This window comes from Triturus cristatus, chromosome 1_1 (assembly GCF_964204655.1).
Source record: "Triturus cristatus chromosome 1_1, aTriCri1.1, whole genome shotgun sequence".
NCBI lineage: Eukaryota > Metazoa > Chordata > Amphibia > Caudata > Salamandridae > Triturus > Triturus cristatus.
Window position 1 is genome coordinate 1,135,471,690 of NC_140579.1, and position 24,213 is coordinate 1,135,495,902.

The following is a 24,213-nucleotide window of genomic DNA, read 5'->3' on the forward strand; positions in this document are numbered from 1 at the left end:
TATCACCCAAAAATAACCCTTGCCCGTGCGCACTCAAGTTGCTCCCTCACTCCCCTTCCAGACTCTCCCATTGCTTTAACTACCCCTCCCTGGCTTTTCTTTTTACTGTTTTTTCTTCCACAGACTCAAGCGCCTTTATTGCTCCTTCGTCCCATGACACCTCCCTGTTGCTTTCCTCCTATCAATAGCCCTAACTCGCTCCTCTGTTGCTCCCCCACTCCTCCAGTTCCTTTAAAATAATTTATTTGACTTGAGGTTCCTGGATAGTCCGGCGCCTGCCATTTGCTGCTGGTTGAGCCGCACTTCAAAATGCCCTTTCATAAAAGTAAAGTGACTTTTCTTAACAGTGTAAGTGTCCCCCAGACATCTTCAATTGTTAAATAAAAAAAAGAAAATGGCGGTCTTATATTTTCATGTGTCGACATGCATGCATGTGCCTACAAAATTAAATAGTCATGTTCTCTCTTTTTTTGGGACACTTGGAGGTCTGCACAAAAAGCATTGGCAAAGCAAAAAGGTCAAAAATGCGAGACATATTGGCTTTGCCAATGCTTGTTTCATATGTTGGCCAGTCTGCTATTTACAGTTCAGATTGGCTTTTTGCTGGATCAGTGAGGTGTGTTTACAGACTCTGTGATCTATATTCATAGCAATAGCTCAGGAATTCTCATTTAGGATTGATGAAGCTCTTGTTTTCAGGATTAGTGAGTCCTGTTTACAGGCTCAGTGTTTCATGTTTTAGACTCCCTTTTGAAAAAAGTTGTATTTTTAGACTTGGGTAGTTGTCTATTGGATTCAGGAATCCGGTTTATAGGCTTAATTAAATTTGCTTACTATCTGTCAGTTGTGATTACAAGGGTATGCAGCTGCGTTTTTGCAGCATCATTCTTTTCTGGATTCACATGCTGTACAATATTTCACCATCTAGTGGTAGGAACTGGAACTGCCTCCCCCTCTGAGAATCATTGACTATTTGGTGGATGTGTCCATCCCTTCTGACACCAGACTTGCATCCACAAAGCCCTAATGTGTGGCCGCCATCATCCGATTATTTATTCCACCACTGGGTTTGGAAGCATGATATAGAGCTCCAGCTTGCAGTTCAGCAAATTAAAAGCTGAAAGAACAACACAAAAAGAGGGAGAAAAAGTTGGTATCAACAGTGGATTTCAAGAGGAACTGAAAAGTAGCGCAGAGGTAAGAGTACAACATTGAGGAGAGCATTGTTGACCTCAAAAAAGAGGAATTGCCAAGAAAGCTCTGAAAGGCACAGATTATAAGAAACATATGCCTGCAATGCTAGAGAGTCATCTCCCAGGTCAAGCGGAGAACCTTGGACTCCAAGTCCTCCAAGACATCCTCACCATTGAAGCCATCGGTAGTCAAAGGGAAGTCAAAACAAATAGAGCTCTATGGGTCCAAGCACAGTGACACCGTCTGTGACAAACCCACAAACTCTGACAACTCCAAAAGGGAATTGCATTCAGGGTATGGAAGAGGAGTTCAATGTGGAAAGAAATCCAGATGGCAAAAATAAATATTTCCTCAATACTGAGCAATTGGCGCTTGAAGTTCAGAAAAATTAATGTTGACTCGAAGCTGAGATGGCAGGGCTGCTCCAGAGGATGAACACGTTTGACAATTCTCTCAAGTCCCTTTGAATCCTTGCAACTGTACAGGAGACTAACAGACCAGAGGAGGAAAACACAGATCTCTAACCTCCTGCTACACCTAAACTGTAAGAAAAGGAACAAGAACGATGAGGAGGAACTATATTACAAACCCCTTTTTTTGCTGGCAGGACACAGACTCACCAGAAAAAGACATAGACTCATACCCCTAAAGGCCACTATTAAAAGGGCAGTGGACACATACACAGTATACCAATAGGAGGAACAAACTTATTCATGTTCACAGAAAAAGAGCAAGCACTTGCCTATGCTGCCAAGCATCCTAGTCCAGGGTAAGGAAACCTGTAAGTAGCCGGCCTCTTCTAAGCACATTGCACCCAAAGTGAAGAAAACATATTTAAACTTCTTGCAGGATCCTACATATATAATAAGAAACATCCCAGCTGATTCTATAACAATGTCCACGACCAGAAAGAGAGCCAGTGCTTCTACATTTACAGGCCATCCACCAGAAAGTGAAAGGAGGAGGGTTATACAGTGGGTCAGAAAATGGAGAGGTCAGCCTTTATACAATGGTGGATAGCTAATTGCTCCCCTGAACAGATATGGGCATTTGCAGTGTGAGGAGATAGAAGGTTCACTCCAACATCTCGAAGAGCAAGGCAGAAAGGGAGCTAAGCTAGGGATACTGGAGGGGAAAAGCATCGCAGAAACCTGTCTGAAATCCACACTATATGCCAGTGGCGTAGCTTAGGCCCCTGCAACCCCCATGGTGTGGGGGAGGGCAAGCTCTAGGGGCCCCCTCAGCACCGTACTCTGATTTGAAAGCTCCTGATTAAGAGCGGAGGGAGGGTTCCCTCCACGTACCTTGCAGGAGGACCCTCAAGTTTCGTTACGCCACTGGTAGGTTCAGTAGACCCAGCTAGCAGTCAGATGTGCATAGGTACCACCAGAGAAGGCATGTCTAGTTAAGGGTGTTGGGGTTTAAGCAACAGGTACAGGCATCAATTATCTGTATGCTCTTTATGGGAAGGCACTGTTTGTGCTGGATGAATGGATCCAACAAATGAAGGACAGTGTGACAGCAAAAATAAATAGGGTCTTGTAGTGTAGGAGACCTTTAGAAGTGGGAGTGCCCAATCAAGAAAACCACAGTGGGGGAGGTTCAGTCAAGTACCCCCCAGGGCACATTGCACCACAGTATGGGGCACACCACAATGCCAATGCAGCCATTTCTAGGCAGGACCAACGGAAGGGGACAGAACCCCCAAGAGGGTTGGGACCTGCATCAAAATGAATCTCAAATAGAGGGCCCCCAACATATAACACCAGCACTGGGCAGAATAGGAGGATCCTCCTGTGGTGGAGAGAAGTGACTAAGATGGTGCAAGGTTTCACATCTAAAGAAACTTGCTCGTATGCAATCCTCTCGAATAATATATAATACTGTAACCAACATATCCGTGTGTACTAAAATTGCACCACATTTTACATAATTCTTTCTAGGGGACGCTTTTCTATGTGCTGTCTGAATAAGTAACCCGAGTGTCCTAAACATGGGTGCTACAACGCGGGAACTCTTCTGCGCATGCGTCTACCACATCACGTGATGTGACGTTCTTCTGTTGCTTGGGGGGAAATCTTTGCAGCTGCACAGTAGCTTCTAAAATGGCCGCTTTAATTAAAACACTAATGCATATGCCGAGCTGAAACTAACCCATGCACGTACTACTAAGCTATTAATGAAAAAGATTTATTAAGTGAATGGGGTTAGAGTAGAAGTAAGTGGTATCCAGTGAATTCATTTATTTTTGTATTCTAACGTGTTCTTTTCTGACTTTAATAATAGTTCGTATTTGGGCCTTGGAGGGTGACCACGTCTCTGTTCCCTTGTGACTTCTACACATGTGCAAAACGACTGCTTGCCCTGGAACAAGTGATGCAACTTGACTGACTGCCAAACCCTAAGCCGACAAGGACATGAGAATCCAAACTTCTGACCCTACTAGAGGAAAAAAGGGGCAACAATGTATATAGACTTTCCGATCCACATATGAAATGCTTGTGGGAATAAAGCTTGTGGGTATTAAAATTAAGGGGAGGAGAATTAGACAATAGCCTAAAGAAAAATGTTGCACTTGGAATGATGTGGTGTCCTCACCCCACTGCTTGGCCCAATCAAGTTTGCGGGTGAACATGGAATTGAAACATTTGGGGATGGATCATACACTTGAATTTGGTATAACAGAGGTAAGTTATAGATAGTTAGACACACTTGATGCTGATATGCTGATGCTATGCTGAGATGCTGCCCGATTATTCTGCAATTTGACGGAAGAATCCTACACTAGGGAAAATTTGCGGAACATCCGAGGAGGCACATCTAGGGAAGGGTCTGGACGTGCCCGAGCCGGAGAGAGTAGCACCAGAGAGGGATGTAACGCTGGCGTTGCACTAGAAGAGGTCACCTTTCCCTGTCCCGAACCTGCCCTGAATCCTTGACTCTTTGATGTCGGGGTCCTCACATCATTCTAGTTGAATATATCTGTGGGGTAAATGCTCCGTACTTGTTCTCTATTAATTCTCTCCTCAGGTGCTGTCATTGCAAGAATTTATTAATGCAAAATTGATTTATGAGCTAACTGTACTATTTTTCCTGATGGAGAATTCTGGTCTATTCATGTGTATTTGATTCGACTCACAAATTATCAATTCAGATAAATTTTTAAAACGCCTTCTGAGTCTGTGGTTCTTTAGAATAAAAACGCATTGTTGAATTTCCCTTCCTATTTTAATCTACTACTAGATCTATCAACAGTGCATTTTACTCAGGAGACAGGATTGGTAAGAATACTGGTGTAAAGGTTTCCGAGGGTAAACAAATTGATGTCCAGTGGATATTGCCAACTCATTTGCGTGTATGAATGTATATGGGCCCAATTGAGTGTTGTGTGTGTGAATGTGTTGAGCTGGTAAACTCCGCTGCATCAGTTTTCTTGGTAGCAGAGGATGGTTAGTATAGTTAAATTATGTAAGGAGTGTATTTGAAATTGTGAATAATTGATTTATGTTTAACCAAAACCCGTTATGTATTGTTTCATGTTGTCTGGAAATTCCCGGGAATATTGGATAGCCGGTGGTAAATGGAAGCCACACTGCAGTGAGGTTATTGGTCTGGATCGAGAAAGTGCTGAAAGTTACGCAGGACTAGAAGCACTAAGTTAGGGAAAATTTCTTGTGTGTTAGTGAGAATAATTGATAGCGAGGAGTTTCACTGGTGAAAGTTTGGTATTATATCACCTAGAAAGGGTAATACTGAAGGAGTAGCATGTTCTCTGATGCTTGTGTGAAGAGTAAGCGGAAAGGTTTTACTCGTAGTGTGTGAAGAGTAAGCAGAAGGGTTTTACTCGTAGTGAAAAATCTTACTATTCTTTGAATTAGTGGGTCAGACACAATAGCGAATGTTTATACATTGTTAATTAATGAAATTTGTGTGAAAATTGTGAGAAAAATAAGTTGTCCCATTGCCTTGTGAAGGAGGGGTCTGTTGCGGGTGCTGCACTGACGTCACCAGGAGCTGCGCTGGGATTGGTTGAAACAGCGGGCGTGTAGTTGATGCGAAATTGTAAAGGAGGGGTCAGTCGTAAGGAGTAAGACCGACGTCACAGAAAAGCCGCGCAAGCATTGGCTGAACGAGAGAGCAGAGTAAAAGTTGATTGGTCCTTACAAATAGAAAACGCGCTGGTATTGGAGAATTATTAGAATTAAAGCAAGCGTCTGATTGGTCATCAAAATAGAGATCCCGAGAATAATAATAGATAGTGGAGATTGCATGTACGATCCAACTTTAACAGGGACACGACCAGATAGAAGATTTGTAGGGTTGGCTTACGAGCAGTACCTTAATCCGCACAAGCACGTAATGTACGGAGAAAAGAGAAAAATTACTTTCATGCAAAAGATTAAGAATTATTTCAAAAAGGACAAACCCATTAAGAGTAGAGGGGATTCTCCTTCCTCCTCAAAATCCGCCTGCATCATACATGATGGTGGAGAGAGGTTATCATACTTGTGTGTGGTTAGAAAATTGGATAGAAAACACAAAAGATGATGGAATACTAGCATTTCCTGAGTACGGAAGCTTTAATGGAAGAATACTGTACAATTTAAGAGCTTTAGAAGAATGGGAAATTGAAGCATTTGAACGTGACAGGCCAAGAAGTAACAGACATTTAAGTAAATATTTCCCAAAATTTCCCAGAGAGACTAGAGATAGTCAATTAAACAATGGAGATAGGCCACAGTGGCAGAAGGTTTATATCCTGTGTTAACATCTGAAGAGCAGATGGGAAGAAAATGTACAGAAAAGACCAAGCACCTAACCATGATAGATAGCGAAGAAACAGAAGAAGGGTATTTTTGAGGATGCATTGATGAAAGGTCCTCCCCCTTACAATGAAGGATTTAATAGAATGACCCCTAGTGCCCCGATGATAGGAACGCCTTTAGTTCCAAGGTTAGTACATGACACCGCAGACAGGGTGCTTCAAGAAAAGGAAAGGGAAGCAATAAATAAGAATAGAGATGAACTGATAGAGAAAATAACTTGGATGGATATACATCCTGATGCCCTGACCATACCCGTAACTATAGGTCCAGTAGTTCCATTATATGGAGAAAAATCAAGTTGTCCTAAAGTTCCTGTAATGCCTACTCCAAGCATAGAACCTAGAAAAGAAAAGGTAATAATAGATGGTCAAGCCAGTGGATGTGAATCAGTACTATCATTGATGGATTTGCCTATAAGAGAGCCAATAATGGAAACCCCGAAAAGGAATTTGCCCAGTTGTTCAAAGGAAGTTAGATTAGAAACATCATCAGGAAGCAGAAGTGCCACCATAGTAACCCCAGAAGATATAGAGAGATGGTCTCAAGAAATAGAAAAGCCAAAGTCACAGCCAAAAATATTAGACATTTTTAAATTGAGAGTAGAATTGGAAGAAATGGTTGCTGGAAATGTGGGTCTGAACAGGCTAAGCGCATACAGTGAGGAAGAATTACTGTTTATTTGTAGAAGCATTACACGAAATACTAAGGTATTCCATGAAAAACTGACTAATTCGGCATCTGAAATGGGAATTGACATAGGGAAATCAATGGTGTTGCAGAAGCCATATAGAGCAGAATTCTCTGATAAGGATTTGGAAAATATGAATGTGTCTGGGAGAAAGTTGCAAATCAGAGAGTTGTTATTTCTGTTACAAAAATGGGGAGATCTTGAAAGATGGAGAGTTAGATGGGCAAGGAAAAAGCACAAGTAAATCGAACAACATCTGAGTATGTCGTGAGGGAAACAGAAAAAGCTGAAAGGTTGTATCCGATGAGAGAAGTAGCCGGAGGGGGGTACGTACATGTGCCATGGACTAGACAGGATATTTTGTCTTTTACGAATGATTTCCCAAAATTGAGAGAAAAACCAGTAGAGTGGTACAGACAAGTTGAGAGGTTTTTGAAAGTTTCAAAGGTTTTATTGAAGGATCTGGATGGTCTGTTTGACATAGTAGTACCTGCAGATTTGTGGACAGAATGTAAGATTACTGTGGATTGGCCTAGTGAGGAATATCCAAGAGACACAAAAACAGGAGCTGCGTCAGAGGATGTAATGAAAAAGTATCATCAGGTAATCACCTTTCTGAAAAGTAAAATTCCCCCAAAAGAAACTGATTGGGTAAAGATAGATAGAACCACTCAAGAAAAAGATGAGTCTGTACATGCCTACTATGAACGTCTTTTACAAGTGTTCAAACAGTATAGTGGGTTTGAAAGTTTAGAAAATAAAGACATGACTCATTTTGTGTTCCGATTTGTTTCTGGGCTGAGATTGGATATATCTCAAATGATTAAGCAGCACATGCTGTGCTGGCAGTCAAAGCCCATCGACGAGATTTTAAAGTATGCAAAATATTGTGGGGACGAAATTGATAGCAAACGAAAAGCTTTAGAAGAAAAAGTAATGTAAGCTCAAGTAAAATTAGCTGAACAGTAAGAACTTCAATTAAGTAAACAATCAGAAAATCAGGGAAGAATATAAGGTCAGAATGATATTAATGGGGTAAAACCACGGGGAAGATTAAATCTGGAAGAGGCAAAGAAAAAATTCCCTTGTCACGGGTGTGGGAAGTTGGGGCATTGGAAAAACGAGTGTAAAGCCATACAAGTTAATAACTCCCCGAATCAAAATTTGAATCCACAGACGCAGAATGAGGTGTTGAGTCATCAGCAACAGGGTATAGATCTTCAGAGTCAATTGCCACCTGCCCCTAAATCAAATTTTGTGAGTCAAGCCAAGTACAGTGTGGATGCCGGATTTCCAGAAGGAAGTGGTAAGAAATGTTTTGGAACATCTCAGTTTCTTTTGCAGAACCCACTGATTGATTATGATCAAGAATGACGGTGCCCGAGGGGGGAGGAAGGGGAGTGCGTACTTGGCACATCCCTACCGGTAGATCAGTCAGGGCCTTACACAGAGGGTAAAGTAAAGGGAAATGATATTACCTTCTTGTTAGATACTGGCGCTACCAGGTCTACTGTGAGAACAGCAGACATTCCTAACCTGCCCCTCTCGGGAGAAGAAATTCAAGTAGTAGGTGTTTCAAATAAACGGATTAGCACTCCAATCACAGAACCCATGCACGTGCAAATTGGCAAATTTAAAGAAATGCATAAGTTTGTGGTCTGCGATTCAAGCCCTCTAAACTTGCTTGGAAGAAACCTGTTGTGCAAAATGAATTGCACCCCAGATGGCGTTGCAATACAAACCCCAGATGAAGATGGAGTTTACAAATTCATGTTAGCTAAACAGGGAACAAAAGTAAATGAATTATATTCAATGATGACACAAAATGAATTACCTGCAGAAGTCAAACTGACTGTAAATGCAGAAATATGGGACTTTACTGAAAAGGAAATAGGATTAATGGCAAATGTAGATCCTGTAAAAGTGACTGTAAAACAAGGTGCTGTTTACCCGAACAACCCACAGTACAAAATGAATCCAGAAGTAAGAGCAGGTGTCGCAGCAGAAATAGAGCGATTGGTCAAACAAGGCATTCTGAAAGAAATAATGAGTAGCCCGTGTAACTCACCTATTATTGGTGTTAAGAAACGGAAAATAATGGGTGGTTCAAGACCTCAGGAAAATTAACAAAATTGTTGTACCATGCTGCCCTGTAGTGCCTAATCCAGCTGTGATTCTTTATCAGATACCATGGAAAGCAGGATGATTCACAGTGATCGATTTATGTTATGCATTCTTTTCTATTCCATTGCATCCAGATAGCAAGTTCTTATTTTCGTTTAAATTTGACAAGCATGTTTATGTTTGGAATCGTGTGCCTCAAGGGTACACAGAAAGCCCTTCAATCTTTAATCAGATTCTCAAAACAAGCCTTGAATCTCTAGTATTGCCCAGAGAGTCAGTCCTGGTGCAGTATATTGACGACCTATTGGTGGCGTCAAGCACACGAGAGGACTGTGTTACTGATTCAATTGTATTGTTAAATCATCTGGCAAAGGGTGGACATAAAGTGTCCCCTGAAAAACTCCAGTTTTGTAAAGATTCAGTAAAGTACCTGGGACATCAAATAGAAAGAGGAGTTAGAAGGGTGACCTCCGAAAGAGTCAGAATAATAAGACAAATGCAATTGCCATGAACCCAAAAAGAAATAAAAATGTTCCTCGGAGTTGTAGGATATTGTAGACAATGGATTGTAGGGTTTGCATTACTAGCTAAGCCTTTGATACAGCTGACCAGAAAAAGAATGAAAGGACCCATAGAGTGGGATAAGGAAAGCATGGGAGCTTTTAGAAAATTGCGGGAATGTTTGTGTGAAGTTCCTGCTTTAGGAATGCCCGAATTTGCATTATTCTGCTATGAGCGGTGTAATTGTGCACTTTCAGTCCTAACACAGAGACACGGATTAACAAGGCCTATTTTTCTGCTACCTTGGATCCTGTGGCCTGTGCATTGCCTGGTGTAGTGAATGAGCCACTTTTGTGGTCTGACACCCTATGAGGACCCTCAACCACCACCATTTTGTACTGACTTAAGTGTGCTATGTTGCCCTAGCCTTAATGTAGGATGGGCTTGCATATGCCTGCTTCTCTTCTGCCTTTTAGTAGAATAGTCTTGCCAAGAATAGAAGGTATGGGATGTTGAGGTGCAGTCTTGTGGGTGGTGGTGCACACATGTGCTCAATGTGGTATACTGAGGGATAAAGTCTATAGTGTTATTTGGGTTAGGTGAATTATGACTTTGACCTATTGGCTTTGACGTGGTCTAATATCATTCTGCCTTCTGACTTTACCTTGCTTCAAACTTTTCTGTGTGCACGGTGGTGCTTGTAAGTTGTGTGGATGAGATTTATAGGTGCTAACTATTGCCTTTGACATGGTTTCATGTCATCCTTGCTTTTCTGATTCCATCTTGCTTTGGGCCTTTGTGTGCATGGCTTAACTAACTTTCTGTGCCTGCACGAAGAAGAGGGCATGTTCTGCTCTGCCTCCTGTTTTTTGCATTTTTCTGACTAGAGAGAACTGGTTCTTAGCAAAGGAATGTACATGGTCTGTCTTGGAGCCATAGCAAAGGCCTGATCAACCGTTGCGGTGGCCTTGAAGCAGGCTGGTATAGGCTCTCATGAGAACAAGGGGGCGAGGCTTGCTAGAAGGTTCGCTGTGTTTGAATTTGTATTAAAAAGGGGAGCCTACACTGACCTGGTGGAAGTTCACGCCGTGGAGCAGACGTGCTGTCACGGAAGAGTAGAGGCTGGTGTCACCTCTGAGCTTTCGCCCGGTTCAAGCAATTGACTCCCCTTGAGCGAAGTGGGGTGAAATGTTGGAGCAGTAGGTGAGGTGTCTCTGCTACTAACTGTATCTTGATTCTTTACTGATTCTCTCCTTTCCTTCTTATTTTCTGATTCTTATATCCATACATATATATATTTCTACATATATATTTGCTTTGATTGTGTATTTCAATCGGTTATTTGATATGTGAGAGTCTGCTATGATCAATATATATTCGGCCTGCCCGTGATTGAAGTATTGTGTTAATAAATTTATATATTCCATATGTTTGAATTCGTCTTTTCCTTGAAGCAGGAGGTGTGGACTCTTCTTGGCCAAGTATTCTGTTGTAGAAGGATGGGTGAATTCCCTTCTAGCAGGTAATTGTGTTATAGGAAGTTGTTCTACTCCTGGCAAGTTATGCGCAAAGTACCTTGGTATATTGTTTTCTTGCCTTGCCTTTGGGGGAGGGTTGAAAGTTTGCCCACCTTAGGAAGTGCTGTGTATATTTTATATTCCATAAGTTTGGAACTGATATTCTCTCCCTGGGAAAGTGACGGTACATTCCTTGGTCCAGGGGAGATCTAAGTTTGGCATTACATTTTTGGCGTAGTCGGTTGCAGGATGTGAACGTTGATTTAAAAGGGGAAGAAATCTGTTTTCTAGCAATTAAAAGCAGACTCTCAGATACCAATTGATTTATTTGAATGGGGGTAGCCCATATGATGTGCTGGCTCGTGAAGTGAGCTAACTGTGCTGAGTTCGAATTGGTGTGTGTGTGTGTTTAGGTGTGTTTTGTAAAAAGTGCTTATAAATAGCTTGCTACGTTAGGCAGAAAGGGCTGGACCCCTTTCAAGTGTGTGTTAAAGAATGCATATAAAATGTTTTCAGTTGCAAAGTGAATGTAAGATGTCAGAGCATACCCCTGATGCGTGGGACTCCTTCGAGATTACAGACTCCGGATTTGCGATGAAGGGTGTTAATCAGCAGGAGATTTATTACATTTTAGACAGAGACAGCGGTGTTATTTTAAATGTGTTGGTTAATATGCATCAAACATGTGAACATTTGCAAAAAGAACGTAGTGAGTTGAAAACAGAGCTAGTTGATGTCCAGTTTGAAAATATATCTTTGAAGACAGAATTAAACGTGTAGCAGGCTCTGAAGCTGTTTACTTTGACCAGCCAGAATGATTCAGATGTGATAAATGTAACAGAGAATGCAGTCAGACTACAAGCTACACAGACGGTTTTAATGAATTCTTCTGAGGTTTTTCAGCCAGAAAGGAATGTGCAGGAAGGTAAACAGACCAATGGTGAGTTAATTCAAGAGCAATGTGCCCTTTTTAGTTACAGGAAAGTGCAGGGAAAGAAAAGGTCACTTTTAAATTCAGATGCTGGACAAATGCAGATGATTCTGTGCTTTTGCGCACCAAAAGATACTGGACAGAACAGAGTTAGAGAAAATGTGGTTTGCCTATGGGAGATTGCAATGGTTATTAAGTGGCATGTACAGACAGAAAAACAGTTTGCACAGGATTTAATAGAAGGTCCTGGGGTGGAGTTTGAAACACAAGATTCCCCAGGGAAGGTGCCCCATGTTACAAAGGAAATTCATTTGAAACAGTACAGAATGCCCGATGGGCGTGAAGGGATCAGTGAGATCATGCAGGGCTTGACAGATGCAGAGGTGGTGACCCTAATTGTGTATCCTGTGTGCAAATGTGATAATTCTTGGCGCATGACAGTTGATTATTACGAATTGGACAAGCATATACCTTCTTTGACTGATGCTGTCCCAGATATTGTTACAGAAGTAGCATGGGACTTGGTATGTGACTTTTGATATTGCCAATGAGCAATTTTTTTTATGAGATGATAGACAAATGACAGTTACGAATTTGCTTGAATTAGTTAGACAGAATGGTGGAGCATTTTCAGATTAAAGAATGTGAAGTCTTGCTGGAGGTCAGGAGAGGTTAAAGCTGTTTTCCTCTTAGACATGTAAAGAGTTGTTCTGGGAGTGGGTGCACGTAGAAATCTGGCACATAGGAAGAAATCAAATACACTGTTGGTGCTTCATTTGAAAGTGTCCTTGAGATGGATGTTTGGGAGGCTTGCAGTGAGATCATCCAGCAACGCTGAGAAGAGTTCAGGCTTTCTGTGAAGTCTGAGGAGGAATTCCTACGGGAGGGGTCATCCCAGCTCCTCTCCCCAGTAGACAGAGACAGCTTCTTGGAGATAGATGTTTGGGAGGCTTGCAAAGGCGCAGGTTTCCTTCCCCCCCCCCCCCCATGAGGAGAGTCGCAGAGCAGATAGGAGCAGACGAAAGTTGGCAGGAGTGCAGGGCACTTCAACCTTGGAGGAGATAAGGTGAGAGCTAGAGGCAGCAGAGAAGTCTCTGCTTCTTATGTTTGGCGAGGGGCCAGTTGGTGTCCGCAGAGATTTTTTGTGAAGGGGGCAGCACCTGTGAGGGGTGCAGTGAGAGAGGTGAAAGAAGGAGACTGCCCCAGCCCTTCTTGCTGTGTAAAGAAAAAGAAAGATTTTACCAAGAATTCAGAAGCTAAAGCGTTGGTAGAATTCTTTGATGAATCCCCAGAGCTAGAGGAGAGCTATGTAGACAGAAATGAAAATATTGTACGGAAAAAGTGTGCTTTTGAAAAATGTTTTTTGCAAGAAGAGTGATGCTTGTTTCTTTTTCAGATTCGCCCAGTTCCCCCGTGTGTGTGGGACTCCCTTCTCCCATGTGAGTGGGGCCCTCCCTCTCCCCCCCCTTCCCCCTCCTTCTTGCCTGGAGTGATCGCCAGACCAGACAATGGCGGCTGATGTCATGTGGCTGATGGCTGCTGATGTCCCGTGGCTACTCAGACTGGATGGGGTCCTCCTTTGTCAAGGAGATACAGATGCAGATAAGATGCCGGAGAGCTGTGTCCTACACAGATGGACTGCTTCTTTCCAAGCAAAGAGGGATCAGCAGAGCGTGGAACTGTTTCCTTCACGTGAGGTCGGCTTTACATGCGTGAAGGCTGTGTGTCTTTCCCACAGGGAACTGCTTGTATAAAAGAAAAGAGGGAACTACAGGATGTGCTTTGCCAGAACTGTTTTATCAATGTGAAGTTCAGATGCGATGGGATACAGCTGTGTGTTTTTTCACACAGAAGGACTGTTTTTGTTTTTAGGGATGGAGACCAATAGAGACGCTTTGCTGTAATTAGAGTAGATATTTTCTGAGTTAGAGACTGAAGAGAAAAAAAAAAGTTGCTGTTGCTACAATATATGAGTTTGGCAGTGGAGTTTCCAGTTTAACGATTAGAGGCATTAGGAGCATTCAAAAGCTTGATTCATTTATTTTGTGTATTCATTTAAACATGTATCCAGATATCTGTGAGATATTTCTAGATGCATCTGAGTTATTGCTTTTACATGTATTTAGGGAATGCAGTCTTTATTTGCTCTAAAGTGATTCTCATATACTTTTGATGAGTTTTTCAGGTTTGCAATGTAGTATTTCGATCATAGTTGTTTTTTAGTCATGATCTGTTTTGAATTATGTATTTTTGTGTAGCCACTTCAACACATGAGTTGCTGTTTTAACATGTGCTTTTTAGTAGTTTTGTCTTTCAATTTAGAAATGTGGTTTTAAATGGTTTTGCTTTCAATTGAGATATGCAGTGCTTCAATGATAGTTTTGTTTTTCAGTAATGATATACAGTTGATATTTGCTTTGCAATGATTCCATTTTTGCAGTTAAGAGATGCAGTGCTTCATTCATAGTTGTGCCTTTAGTTAAGTGATTTTGTTTTTGACATATGTGAATGGTGATGATCGAGGGTCATGGGGTGCAATGTAGTGAAGGAGCCACTTTTGTGGTCTGACACCCTATGATGACCCTCAACCTTCACCATTTTGTACTGACTTAAGTGTGCTATGTTGCCCTAGCCTTAATGTAGGATGGGCTTGCTTATGCCTGCTTCTCTTCTGCCTTTTAGTAGAATAGTCTTGCCAAGAATAGAAGGTATGGGATGTTGAGGTGCAGTCTTGTGGGTGGTGGTGCACACATGCTCAATGTGGTATACTGAGGGATAAAGTCTATAGTGTTATTTGGGTTAGGTGAATTATGACTTTGACCTATTGGCTTTGACGTGGTCTAATGTCATTCTGCCTTCTGACTTTACCTTGCTTCAAACTTTTCTGTGTGCACGGTGGTGCTTGTAAGTTGTGTGGATGAGAATTATAGGTGCTAACTATTGCCTTTGACATGGTTTCATGTCATCCTTGCTTTTCTGATTCCATCTTGCTTTGGGCCTTTGTGTGCATGGCTTAACTAACTTTCTGTGCCTGCACGAAGAAGAGGGCATGATCTGCTCTGCCTCCTGTTTTTCGCATTTTTCTGACTAGAGAGAACTGGTTCTTATCAGAGGAATGTACATGGTCTGTCTTGGAGCCATAGCAAAGGCCTGATCAACCGTTGCGGTGGCCTTGGAGCAGGCTGGTACGGGCTCTCATGAGAACGAGGAGGCGAGGCTTGCTAGAAGCTTCGCTGTGTTTGAATTTGTATTAAAAAGGGGAGCCTACACTGGCCTGGTGGAAGTTCACGCCGTGGAGCAGACGTGCTGTCACGGAAGAGTAGAGGCTGGTGTCACCTCTGAGCTTTCGCCCGGTTCAAGCAATGGACTCCACTTGAGCAAAGTGGGGTGAAATGATGGAGCAGTAGGTGAGGAGTCTATGCTACGAACTGTCTCTTGATTCTTTACTGATTCTCTCCTTTCCTTCTTGTTTTCTGATTTTTAAATCCATACATATATATATTTCTACATATATATTTGCTTTGATTGTGTATTTCAATCGGTTATTTGATATGTGAGAGTCTGCCATGATCAATATATATTCGGCCTGCCCTTGATTGAAGTATTGTGTTAATAAATTTATATATTCCATATGTTTGAATTCGTCTTTTCCTTGAAGCAGGAGGTGTGGACTCTTCTTGGCCAAGTATTCTGTTGTAGAAGGATGGGTGAATTCCCTTCTAGCAGGTAATTGTGTTATAGGAAGTTGTTCTACTCCTGGCAAGTGATGCGCAAAGTACCTTGGTATATTGTTTTCTTGCCTTGCCTTTGGGGGAGTGTTGACAGTTTGCCCACCTTAGGAAGTGCTGTGTATATTTTATATTCCATAAGTTTGGAACTGATATTCTCTCCCTGGGAAAGTGACGGTACATAGCTTGGTCCAGGGGAGATCTAAGTTTGGCATTACACCTGGTTGCCTGAAAGCTGTGGCTGCAACATGCGTAAGCATAGAACAGAGTGAGTCAATTGTGATGGGACACCCTGTCAACGTGTATGTTCCTCATGCAGTAGTGATCTTGCTGACCAGGACCCGAACACAGTACCTATCTCCCAGTAGGCTGACAAAATATGAAAGGATAATATTGGGAGCTGAAAATGTGACACTAATGAGGTGTACCGTTCTAAATCCAGCCACCTTACTTTCTGATCCTTACCATGAAGAAGTGAGGGATGAGGTTGAGCATGAATGTCTCGATGTGACTGAACTTAGTACCAAACCACGTCATGACATACAAGAAGAACCTTTGAAAAATGCAGAACTTGAGCTATTTGTAGACGGCTTCTGCATGAGACACAAGGAGGTTATGGGGTTGTGCATGATTTTGGCCAACTGTGGATGCAGAGGGGTTTCCTGACTTCTTCAGGGACTCCTATTAAAAATTGAATTTTTGTGAAAGAATTACTAGAAGCAATTCAATTACCAAAAGAAGTAGCCGTGGTTAAGTGTGCTGCTCACCAATCAGGAAATGACTATGTGACAGCCGGTAGCAGATATGCTGACCAGGTTGCCCAACACTGTGCAAGGCATAAAATTGCCTCAAACAAAGAAATCGAAACTTGTGGAATCAGCTGCCAACTTATGCTACTTGCAGGGGTGGGAACCTGGGAGGAGGTGAAAGATCTACAGAACGCAGTAGACATGAGAGAAAAAGAAGAGTGGTTGAAAATAGGATGTCAAAGAAGGGCAGAAGATGGTGTGTGGGTTTGTTATGATGGCAGACCAGTCATGCCAGACAGTATGCTTGCACCAATGGCTAGAATGTACCATGGAGACACACATGTGGGCAGGGATGCAATGATTCTACTCTTTAGACAAGATTGGTTTAACGCAAGGTTCAGAAATGTAGCAGAGAGCCTTTGCCAGAGATGTTTAATATGTCAACAAATGAACCCTGGCAGGAAAACTGTAGTCTGTATGGGAAAGATTGGAAAGGCAGAGGGTCCTTTTGTGAGACTCCAATTAGATTTCATTCAACTACCTGCTTGTCGAGGGCTGAAATATGTGCTTGTCATAGTTTGTTTATTTTCAAAGTGGGTGGAAGCATACCCGACCCGAAGAAATGACACCTTGACAGTAGCCAAACTTTTATTAAGAGAAATCATTCCCAGATTTGGTTTTCCAGTAACGATTGAATCAGATCGAGGGTCTCATTTTAATAATGAAATAATTCGACTAATCTGTGAAGCATTCAAAGTCGAACAGAAATTGCACTGCGCTTACCGTCCAGAGGCTTCTGGGGTGGTAGAACAATTGAATGGCACAATCAAGACTCGGAAAGGTGTGTGCATCCACCCCACTGGAATCGCCTGATGGTTTGCCCCTTGTTCTGATGGGACTGATGGGAAGTATTTGTTTTGAATGTAGCTTCTCACCAATAAGCCACACCCAATCCCTGCACTCCCACCTGGGAGGCAAATAACAAAATGCAAAGACTCTATCACTTTTAGAATAAGGCTTGGGGTTTATTACAAAATACTCTCTAAACAAAAGCTGTCTCAGATACCAAATACATAAGATTTAAATATATGTAGCAAACTTATAATCTAAAGGCATGAATCAATAACTGAGCAAACTATAATACTGATTAATAAACAAGCAATAACTGATATAAGATAAGGTACACTGGACGTCCTGCAAGAGATCAGAAAGATATACATATATAGAGAGCAGAGGAGTATTCTGGATGTGCACCTCCCACACCACAAAGAAAACACTTCCAATGATCAAAGAACCACACAACTCAATACATCACCTGGTGCATACACTGCCCACTTCTGACTGGGGGAATTACAGCCGGGGATCAGAGCTCAGCAAGCCAGGGTTCAATCCGAGATAGACACGTCTGCCCTCGCTCGGAATCCAAACTCCCAGTTTCTCAGCCTGCAACCCTCAGCTATAAACACACTAGAAGATTCGTGAAAGACCTCCTCCCACCGCCAGAGGAATTTTACCAGAACTGGCCAAGTTCCAAGCAAGCATCTCCATGGCAGTAAGGAGCTCTCAAGTCTCTTCCTCCATTCGCACTTCTTCCAGCCTCTGTCTTGACGAAGCTCTCACAAGGCCTTCCACAGTACACTAAACAAAAACAATCGCTCAGGAAAACACCAAGACCTTGAATGTGAATAACCTAAACAACTTGCAAGCACGGCTGTGCACGCAGCAGCAAGGCAGAGTCAGACATGAAGCCCTGTCAAAGGCAATAGTCCGCACCTATAATTCTCATCCACACAACTTACAAGCACCACTGTGCACACAGAAAAGTTTGAAGCAAGGTAACGTCAGAAGGCAGAATGACATTAGACTATGTCAAAGCCAATAGGTCAAAGTCATAATTCACCTAACCTAAATAACATTATACACTTAATCCCTCAGTATACTACATTGAGCACATGTGTGCACCACCACCCACAAGACTGCACCTCAACATCCCATACCTTCTATTCTTGGAAAGACTATTCCACTAAAAGACAGAAGAAAAGCAGGCATATGCAAACCCATCCTACATTAAGGCTAAGGTAACATAACACACTTAAGTCAGTACAGAATGGTGGTGGTTGAGGGTCATCATAGGGTGTCAGACCACAAAAGTGGCTGATTCACTACATTGCACCCCATGACCCTTGATCATCACCATTCACATATATCAAAAACAAAATCTAATGAAGCACTTCATCTCTTCACTGCAAAAATGAAATCGTTGCAAAGCCAATAGCAACTGCATATCATAACTGAAAAACAAAACTATCATTGAAGCACTGCATATCTCAATGGAAGCAAAATCATTTAAAACCACATTTCTAAATTGAAAGGCACAACTACTAAAAAGCACATGTTGAAACAGCAACTCATGTGTTGAAGTGGCTACACAAAAATACATAATTCAAAACAAATCATGACTAAAAAGCAACTATGATCGAAATGCTCCATTGCAAAACTGAAAAACACATCAAAAGTATATGAGAATCACTTTAGAGCACATAACGTCTGCATTCTCTAAATACATGTAGAAGCATCTAGAAATATATCATAGATATCTGGATACATGTTGAATGGATACACAAAATAAATGAATCAAGCTTTTGAATGCTCCTAATGCCTCTAATGGTGAAACTGGAAACTCTACTGCCCAACTCATATATTGTAGCAACAGCTACAGGTTATTACTGTTCACTAACTCAGAAAATATCTACGCCGATCGCAGCAAAGCGTCTCTATAGGTCTTCATTCATAAAAACAAAAACAGTCCTTCTGTGTGAAAAAACACACAGCCGTCTCCCATCGCATCTGAACTTCACGTTGATAAAACAGTTCTGGCAAAGCACATCCTGTAGTTCCTTCTTTTGTTTTGTCTTCACCGTCACACAAGCAGTCACCCTGTGGGAAAGACACACAGCCTTCATGCATATAAAGTTGCACTCACATGAAGGAAACAGTTCCACACTTTGCTGATCCCATTTTGCTTGGAAAGAAGCAGTCCATCATGCTCTCTGGTATATATCAGCAGCTGTATCTCCTTGACAAGGGAGGACCCCATCCAGTCTGGATAGCCACAGGCATCAGCCGCCACCGTCTGGTCTGGCGATCACTACAGGCTTTTGGGGGGGGGGGGGGGTAGGGGGAGGGGGAGAGGAGAGGGGGGGAGAGGGAGGGCCCCACTCACATGGGAGAAGGGAGTCCCACTCACACGCGGAGAACTGGGCGAATCTGAAAAAGAAACAAGCATCACTCTTCTTGCAAAAAACATTTTTTCAAAAGCTTGCATTTCTACATAGCCCTCCTCTAGCTCTGAGGAATTGTCTAAGAATACTACCAACGCTTTAGCCTCTGAATTCTTGGTAAAATCTCTCTTTTTCTATACACAGCAAGAAGGGCTGGGGCAGTCTCCTTCTCTCACTTCTCTCACTGCACCCCTCACAGGTGCTGCCCCCCTTCACAAATCTCTGCGGACACCAAATGGCCCCTCGCCAAACATAACAAGCAGGGACGTCTCTGCTGTCTCTAGCTTGCACCTTATCTCCTTCAAGGACGAAGTGATCTGCACTCTTGCCAACTTTGGTCTGCTCTGCGACTCTCCTCATGGGAAAAAAACCTAAACTGCTCTTGACATATCAAAAATAAAAAAGCATTGGCAATATCAAAAGTCACATATCAAGTCCCATGCTACTTCTGTAACAATATCTGGGACAGCATCAGTCAAAGAAGGTATATTTGCACACATGCTACACAATTAGGGTCACCACCTCAATCTGTCAAGCCCTGAATGATCTCACTGATCCCTTCACGCCCATCTGGCATTCTGTACTGTTTCAAATTAATTTCCTTTATAACATAGGGCACCTTCACTGGGAAATCTTGTGTTTCAAACTCCACTTCAGGACTTTCTATCAAAGGCTGTGCAAACTGTTTTTCTGTCTGTACATGCCACTTAATAACCATTGCAATCTCCCATAGGCAAACCACATTTTCTCTAACTCTGTTCTGTCCAGTATCTGTTGGTGCGCAAAAGCACAACATTTGTCCAGCATCTGAATTTAAAAATAACCTTTCATTTCCCTGCACTTTCCTGTAACCATTGTACACAATCTGCTGTTCACATCCAAAATCATATTGTTGCATTTCTCTTTCGAAGCAAAATGTATCATTCACTGTAATGTCTAATTTATGTCCGCAACCGGTGATCGTTAAGCCTAAAACATTAGTCTGTTTACTTTCATGCACATTCCTTTCTGGCTGAGAAAGCTCCTCAGAAGAATTAATTAAAACCGTCTGTGTAGCTCGTAGACTGACTGCATTCTCTGTAACATTTATCACATCTGAATCATTCTGGCTGATCAAAGTAAACAGCTTCACAGCCTGGTACACGTTTAATTCTGTCTTCAAAGATATATTTTCAAACTGGGCATCAACTAACTCTGTTTTCAACTCACTACGTTCTTTTTGCAAATGCCCACATGTTTGATGTATATTAACCAACCCATTTAAAATAACACCGCTGTCTCTGTCTAAAATGTCATAAATCTCCTGCTGATTAACATCCTTCATTGCAACTCCGGAGTCTTTAAACTCGAGGGAGTCCCACGCATCAGGGGTATGCTCTGACATCTTACATTCACTTTGCAACTGAAAACATTTGATAAGCATTTCTTAACAAACACTTGAAAGGGATCCAGCCCTTTCTGCCTAACGTAGCAAGCTATTTATAAGCACTTTTTACAAAACACACTTAAACACACACACACCAATTCTAACTCAGCACAATGAGCTCACTTCACGAGCCAGCACATCATATGGGGTACCGCCATGCAAATAAATCAATTGATATCTAAGAGTCTGCTTTCAATTTCTAAAAAAAAAAAAAAACAATTCTTCCCCTTTTAAATCAATGTTCAGATCCTGCAACCGACTACGCCAAAATGTTTTGAATGTAGCTTCTCACCAATAAGCCACACCCAATCCCTGCACTCCCACCTGGGAGGCAAATAACAAAATGCAAAGACTCTATCACTTTTAGAATAAGGCTTGGGGTTTATTACAAAATACTCTCCAAACAAAAGCTGTCTCAGATACCAAATACATAAGATTCAAATATATGTAGCAAACTTATAATCTAAAGGCATGAATCAATAACTGAGCAAACTATAATACTGATTAATAAACAAGCAATAACTGATATAAGATAAGGTACACTGGACGTCCTGCAAGAGATCAGAAAGATATACATATATAGAGAGCAGAGGAGTACTCTGGATGTGCACCTCCCACACCACAAAGAAAACACCTCCAATGATCAAAGAACCACACAACTCAATACATCACCTGGTGCATACACTGCCCACTTCTGACTGGGGGAATTACAGCCGGGCATCAGAGCTCAGCAAGCCAGGGTTCAATCCGAGATAGACACGTCTGCCCTCGCTCCGAATCCAAACTCCCAGTTTCTCAGCCTGCAACCCTCAGCTATAAACACACTAGAAGATTCGTGAAAGACCTCCTCCCACCGCCAGAGGAATTTTACCAGAACTGGCCAAGTTCCAAGCAAGCATCTCCATGGCAGTAAGGAGCTCTCAAGTCTCTTCCTCCATTCGCACTTCTTCCAGCCTCTGTCTTGACGAAGCTCTCACAAGGCCTTCCACAGTACACTAAACAAAAACAATCGCTCCGGAAAACACCAAGACCTTGAATGTGAATAACCTAAACAACTTGCAAGCACGGCTGTGCACGCAGCAGCAAGGCAGAGTCAGACATGAGGCCCTGTCAAAGGCAATAGTCCGCACCTATAATTCTCATCCACACAACTTACAAGCACCACTGTGCACACAGAAAAGTTTGAAACAAGGTAACGTCAGAAGGCAGAATGACATTAGACTATGTCAAAGCCAATAGGTCAAAGTCATAATTCACCTAACCTAAATAACATTATACACTTAATCCCTCAGTATACTACATTGAGCACATGTGTGCACCACCACCCACAAGACTGCACCTCAACATCCCATACCTTCTATTCTTGGAAAGACTATTCCACTAAAAGACAGAAGAAAAGCAGGCATATGCAAACCCATCCTACATTAAGGCTAAGGTAACATTACACACTTAAGTCAGTACAGAATGGTGGTGGTTGAGGGTCATCATAGGGTGTCAGACCACAAAAGTGGCTGATTCACTACAGTATTCCAGACAGAAATACTGGATTGAGTCCCCATGAAATACTCATGGGAAGAGCAATAAGACAACATGCTTACCAGGACACAAGTTGTTGAATATAACTGACTTGGTTTTGGAATATTGCAAAGAGTTGGCTGACAGAGTGCGTTCTATCTCTCATCAGGTTGGGGAAGACGCTTTCAACAGACAGCTGAGCCACTCACATGATTTGAATCCCGGTGATTGGGTAGTTGTGAAGAATCACACTTGAAAATCGTGCCTAGCACCAAAGTGGGATAAACCTCATCAAGTTATTCTGACTACCTCAACAGCTGTAAAGTATGCAGGGCTGCCTAATTGGATTCATGCAAGCCATACCAAAAGGGTACCTGCTCCTGAAGAAGAAGAGTTACAATTGAAACCAGAAATTGAGGATGCTGAAGGTTGTGCAGCTGAAGAACTTCCTATAGAAGATCCTGAAGTAGCTGCCCAAGATCAACCGAGCACTTATCAGGACGACTGGATACCAGTGGTAGACATACCTGAAGTACTTATAAAAATTAGAAGTCAAACACAGTTAGATAGACAGAAGAAGAGTGAGGAAGTCGCTCAGAGAATTAGGGACACAACTGTTAGGAAGCCTGAGCAGGAACAGATAAGGAGAGAACAATATACTCATACAGAAGAAACTGAAAGTACTGTTCCAGAGTCTGAGGGGAGACATTCAGGAATTATAGAAACAGTTCAGGCAGAAGAAGGTAAAAAGGTAAAAAGACCTGAACAGGACCAGATAGGCATAGAAACGCAGGTTCAGAATACAGAAAAAAAAACAGACATCACTAATCCTGAACAGGGTCAGATTGAGGTAGATGAACCCATCCAGGCAGAACAGGCCGAAATTAGCCCTGGACAAGGTCAGATAGTGAGGAAATCTGAAGACGAAGCTGATCAAGTTGTGCAAAGATCTAAAGAAAATAAAAGGAGTCTTGAAGAACCTGGCAGTGCAGTGGAGTTTAAGAAAAGTCGAAAAGGTGATATTTGGCCAAGAATTAACAAGAGACTGAGATAGTGAGTTAAGACAATTAATAAAGAACCTTATCAAGTAAATGAAGTAACTAGTGAATCTGGACCTTCCAAAGTAATATCAAACAGAAGGAGTCAAAGATTGAAGACATTGAATAACAAATTCAAGGGTCCTGAGTGGACATATGTCATTCTTGAAGACTTTGAAAACCTTGATTTAAATGAAGAAAGTGATGAAGAGTTGAATGTTGAGTAAATTGAGGAAGAAGTGAGACTGACTTGAAAGAGAGAAGACGCTCAAGGTGTTATCTCTTACCAGGTTCTGAATTAAAGAAGATATCTTCTTGCCCAAGATGTCTGATAATAATGTTGCCGGAAAACCAAAACAAAGCTGTATAAAGAAGTGTTGCAGGATCTTTATATGTAATTTAATATTAGTCTGTTGCAGGGATTCTGCTCATGCACAGAACTATGCGTAGGAAACCAGGACCTCAGTGAATTGCGGTGTACCAAAAACTCACCTCAGTACCCAGAACCCCTATCCGACTAGCATCAATGTCTCATTCGTTCTCGGTATCATCTCGAAGCTACCAATGATTAGACAACCCAGAACAAGCGACTTAGAGTACTCTCAGGAATGGTGGGAATCAGAAACACCTTTTCGTTATTATTCTCATATCAGTCCACAACAAGAGTAATCAGAGACACGGTAAAGTTTAAAATGT

General features: G+C 42.0%; 1 protein-coding gene and 1 long non-coding RNA gene across 13 annotated transcripts in view; one reads left to right on the forward strand and one right to left on the reverse strand.

Moving 5' to 3' along the window:
• Positions 1 to 21,741, reverse strand: part of LOC146871734 (uncharacterized) — a 53,009-nt gene extending 31,268 nt beyond the window's left edge. Inside the window, exons 1-2 of one of the 2 annotated variants that reach the window (XR_014981046.1) lie at positions 21,638 to 21,741; positions 17,574 to 19,525 (exon numbers count right to left, since the gene is read on the reverse strand). This is a non-coding gene — a long non-coding RNA (uncharacterized LOC146871734). Of the gene's footprint in view, positions 1 to 17,573; positions 19,893 to 21,637 lie in introns of those variants that run through there. The other variant, XR_014981045.1, reaches the window with a different exon arrangement.
• Positions 1 to 24,213, forward strand: part of LOC146871733 (transcription factor SOX-13-like) — a 671,695-nt gene that overhangs the window by 496,220 nt on the left and 151,262 nt on the right. The gene's annotated exons all lie outside the window — the stretch shown is intronic.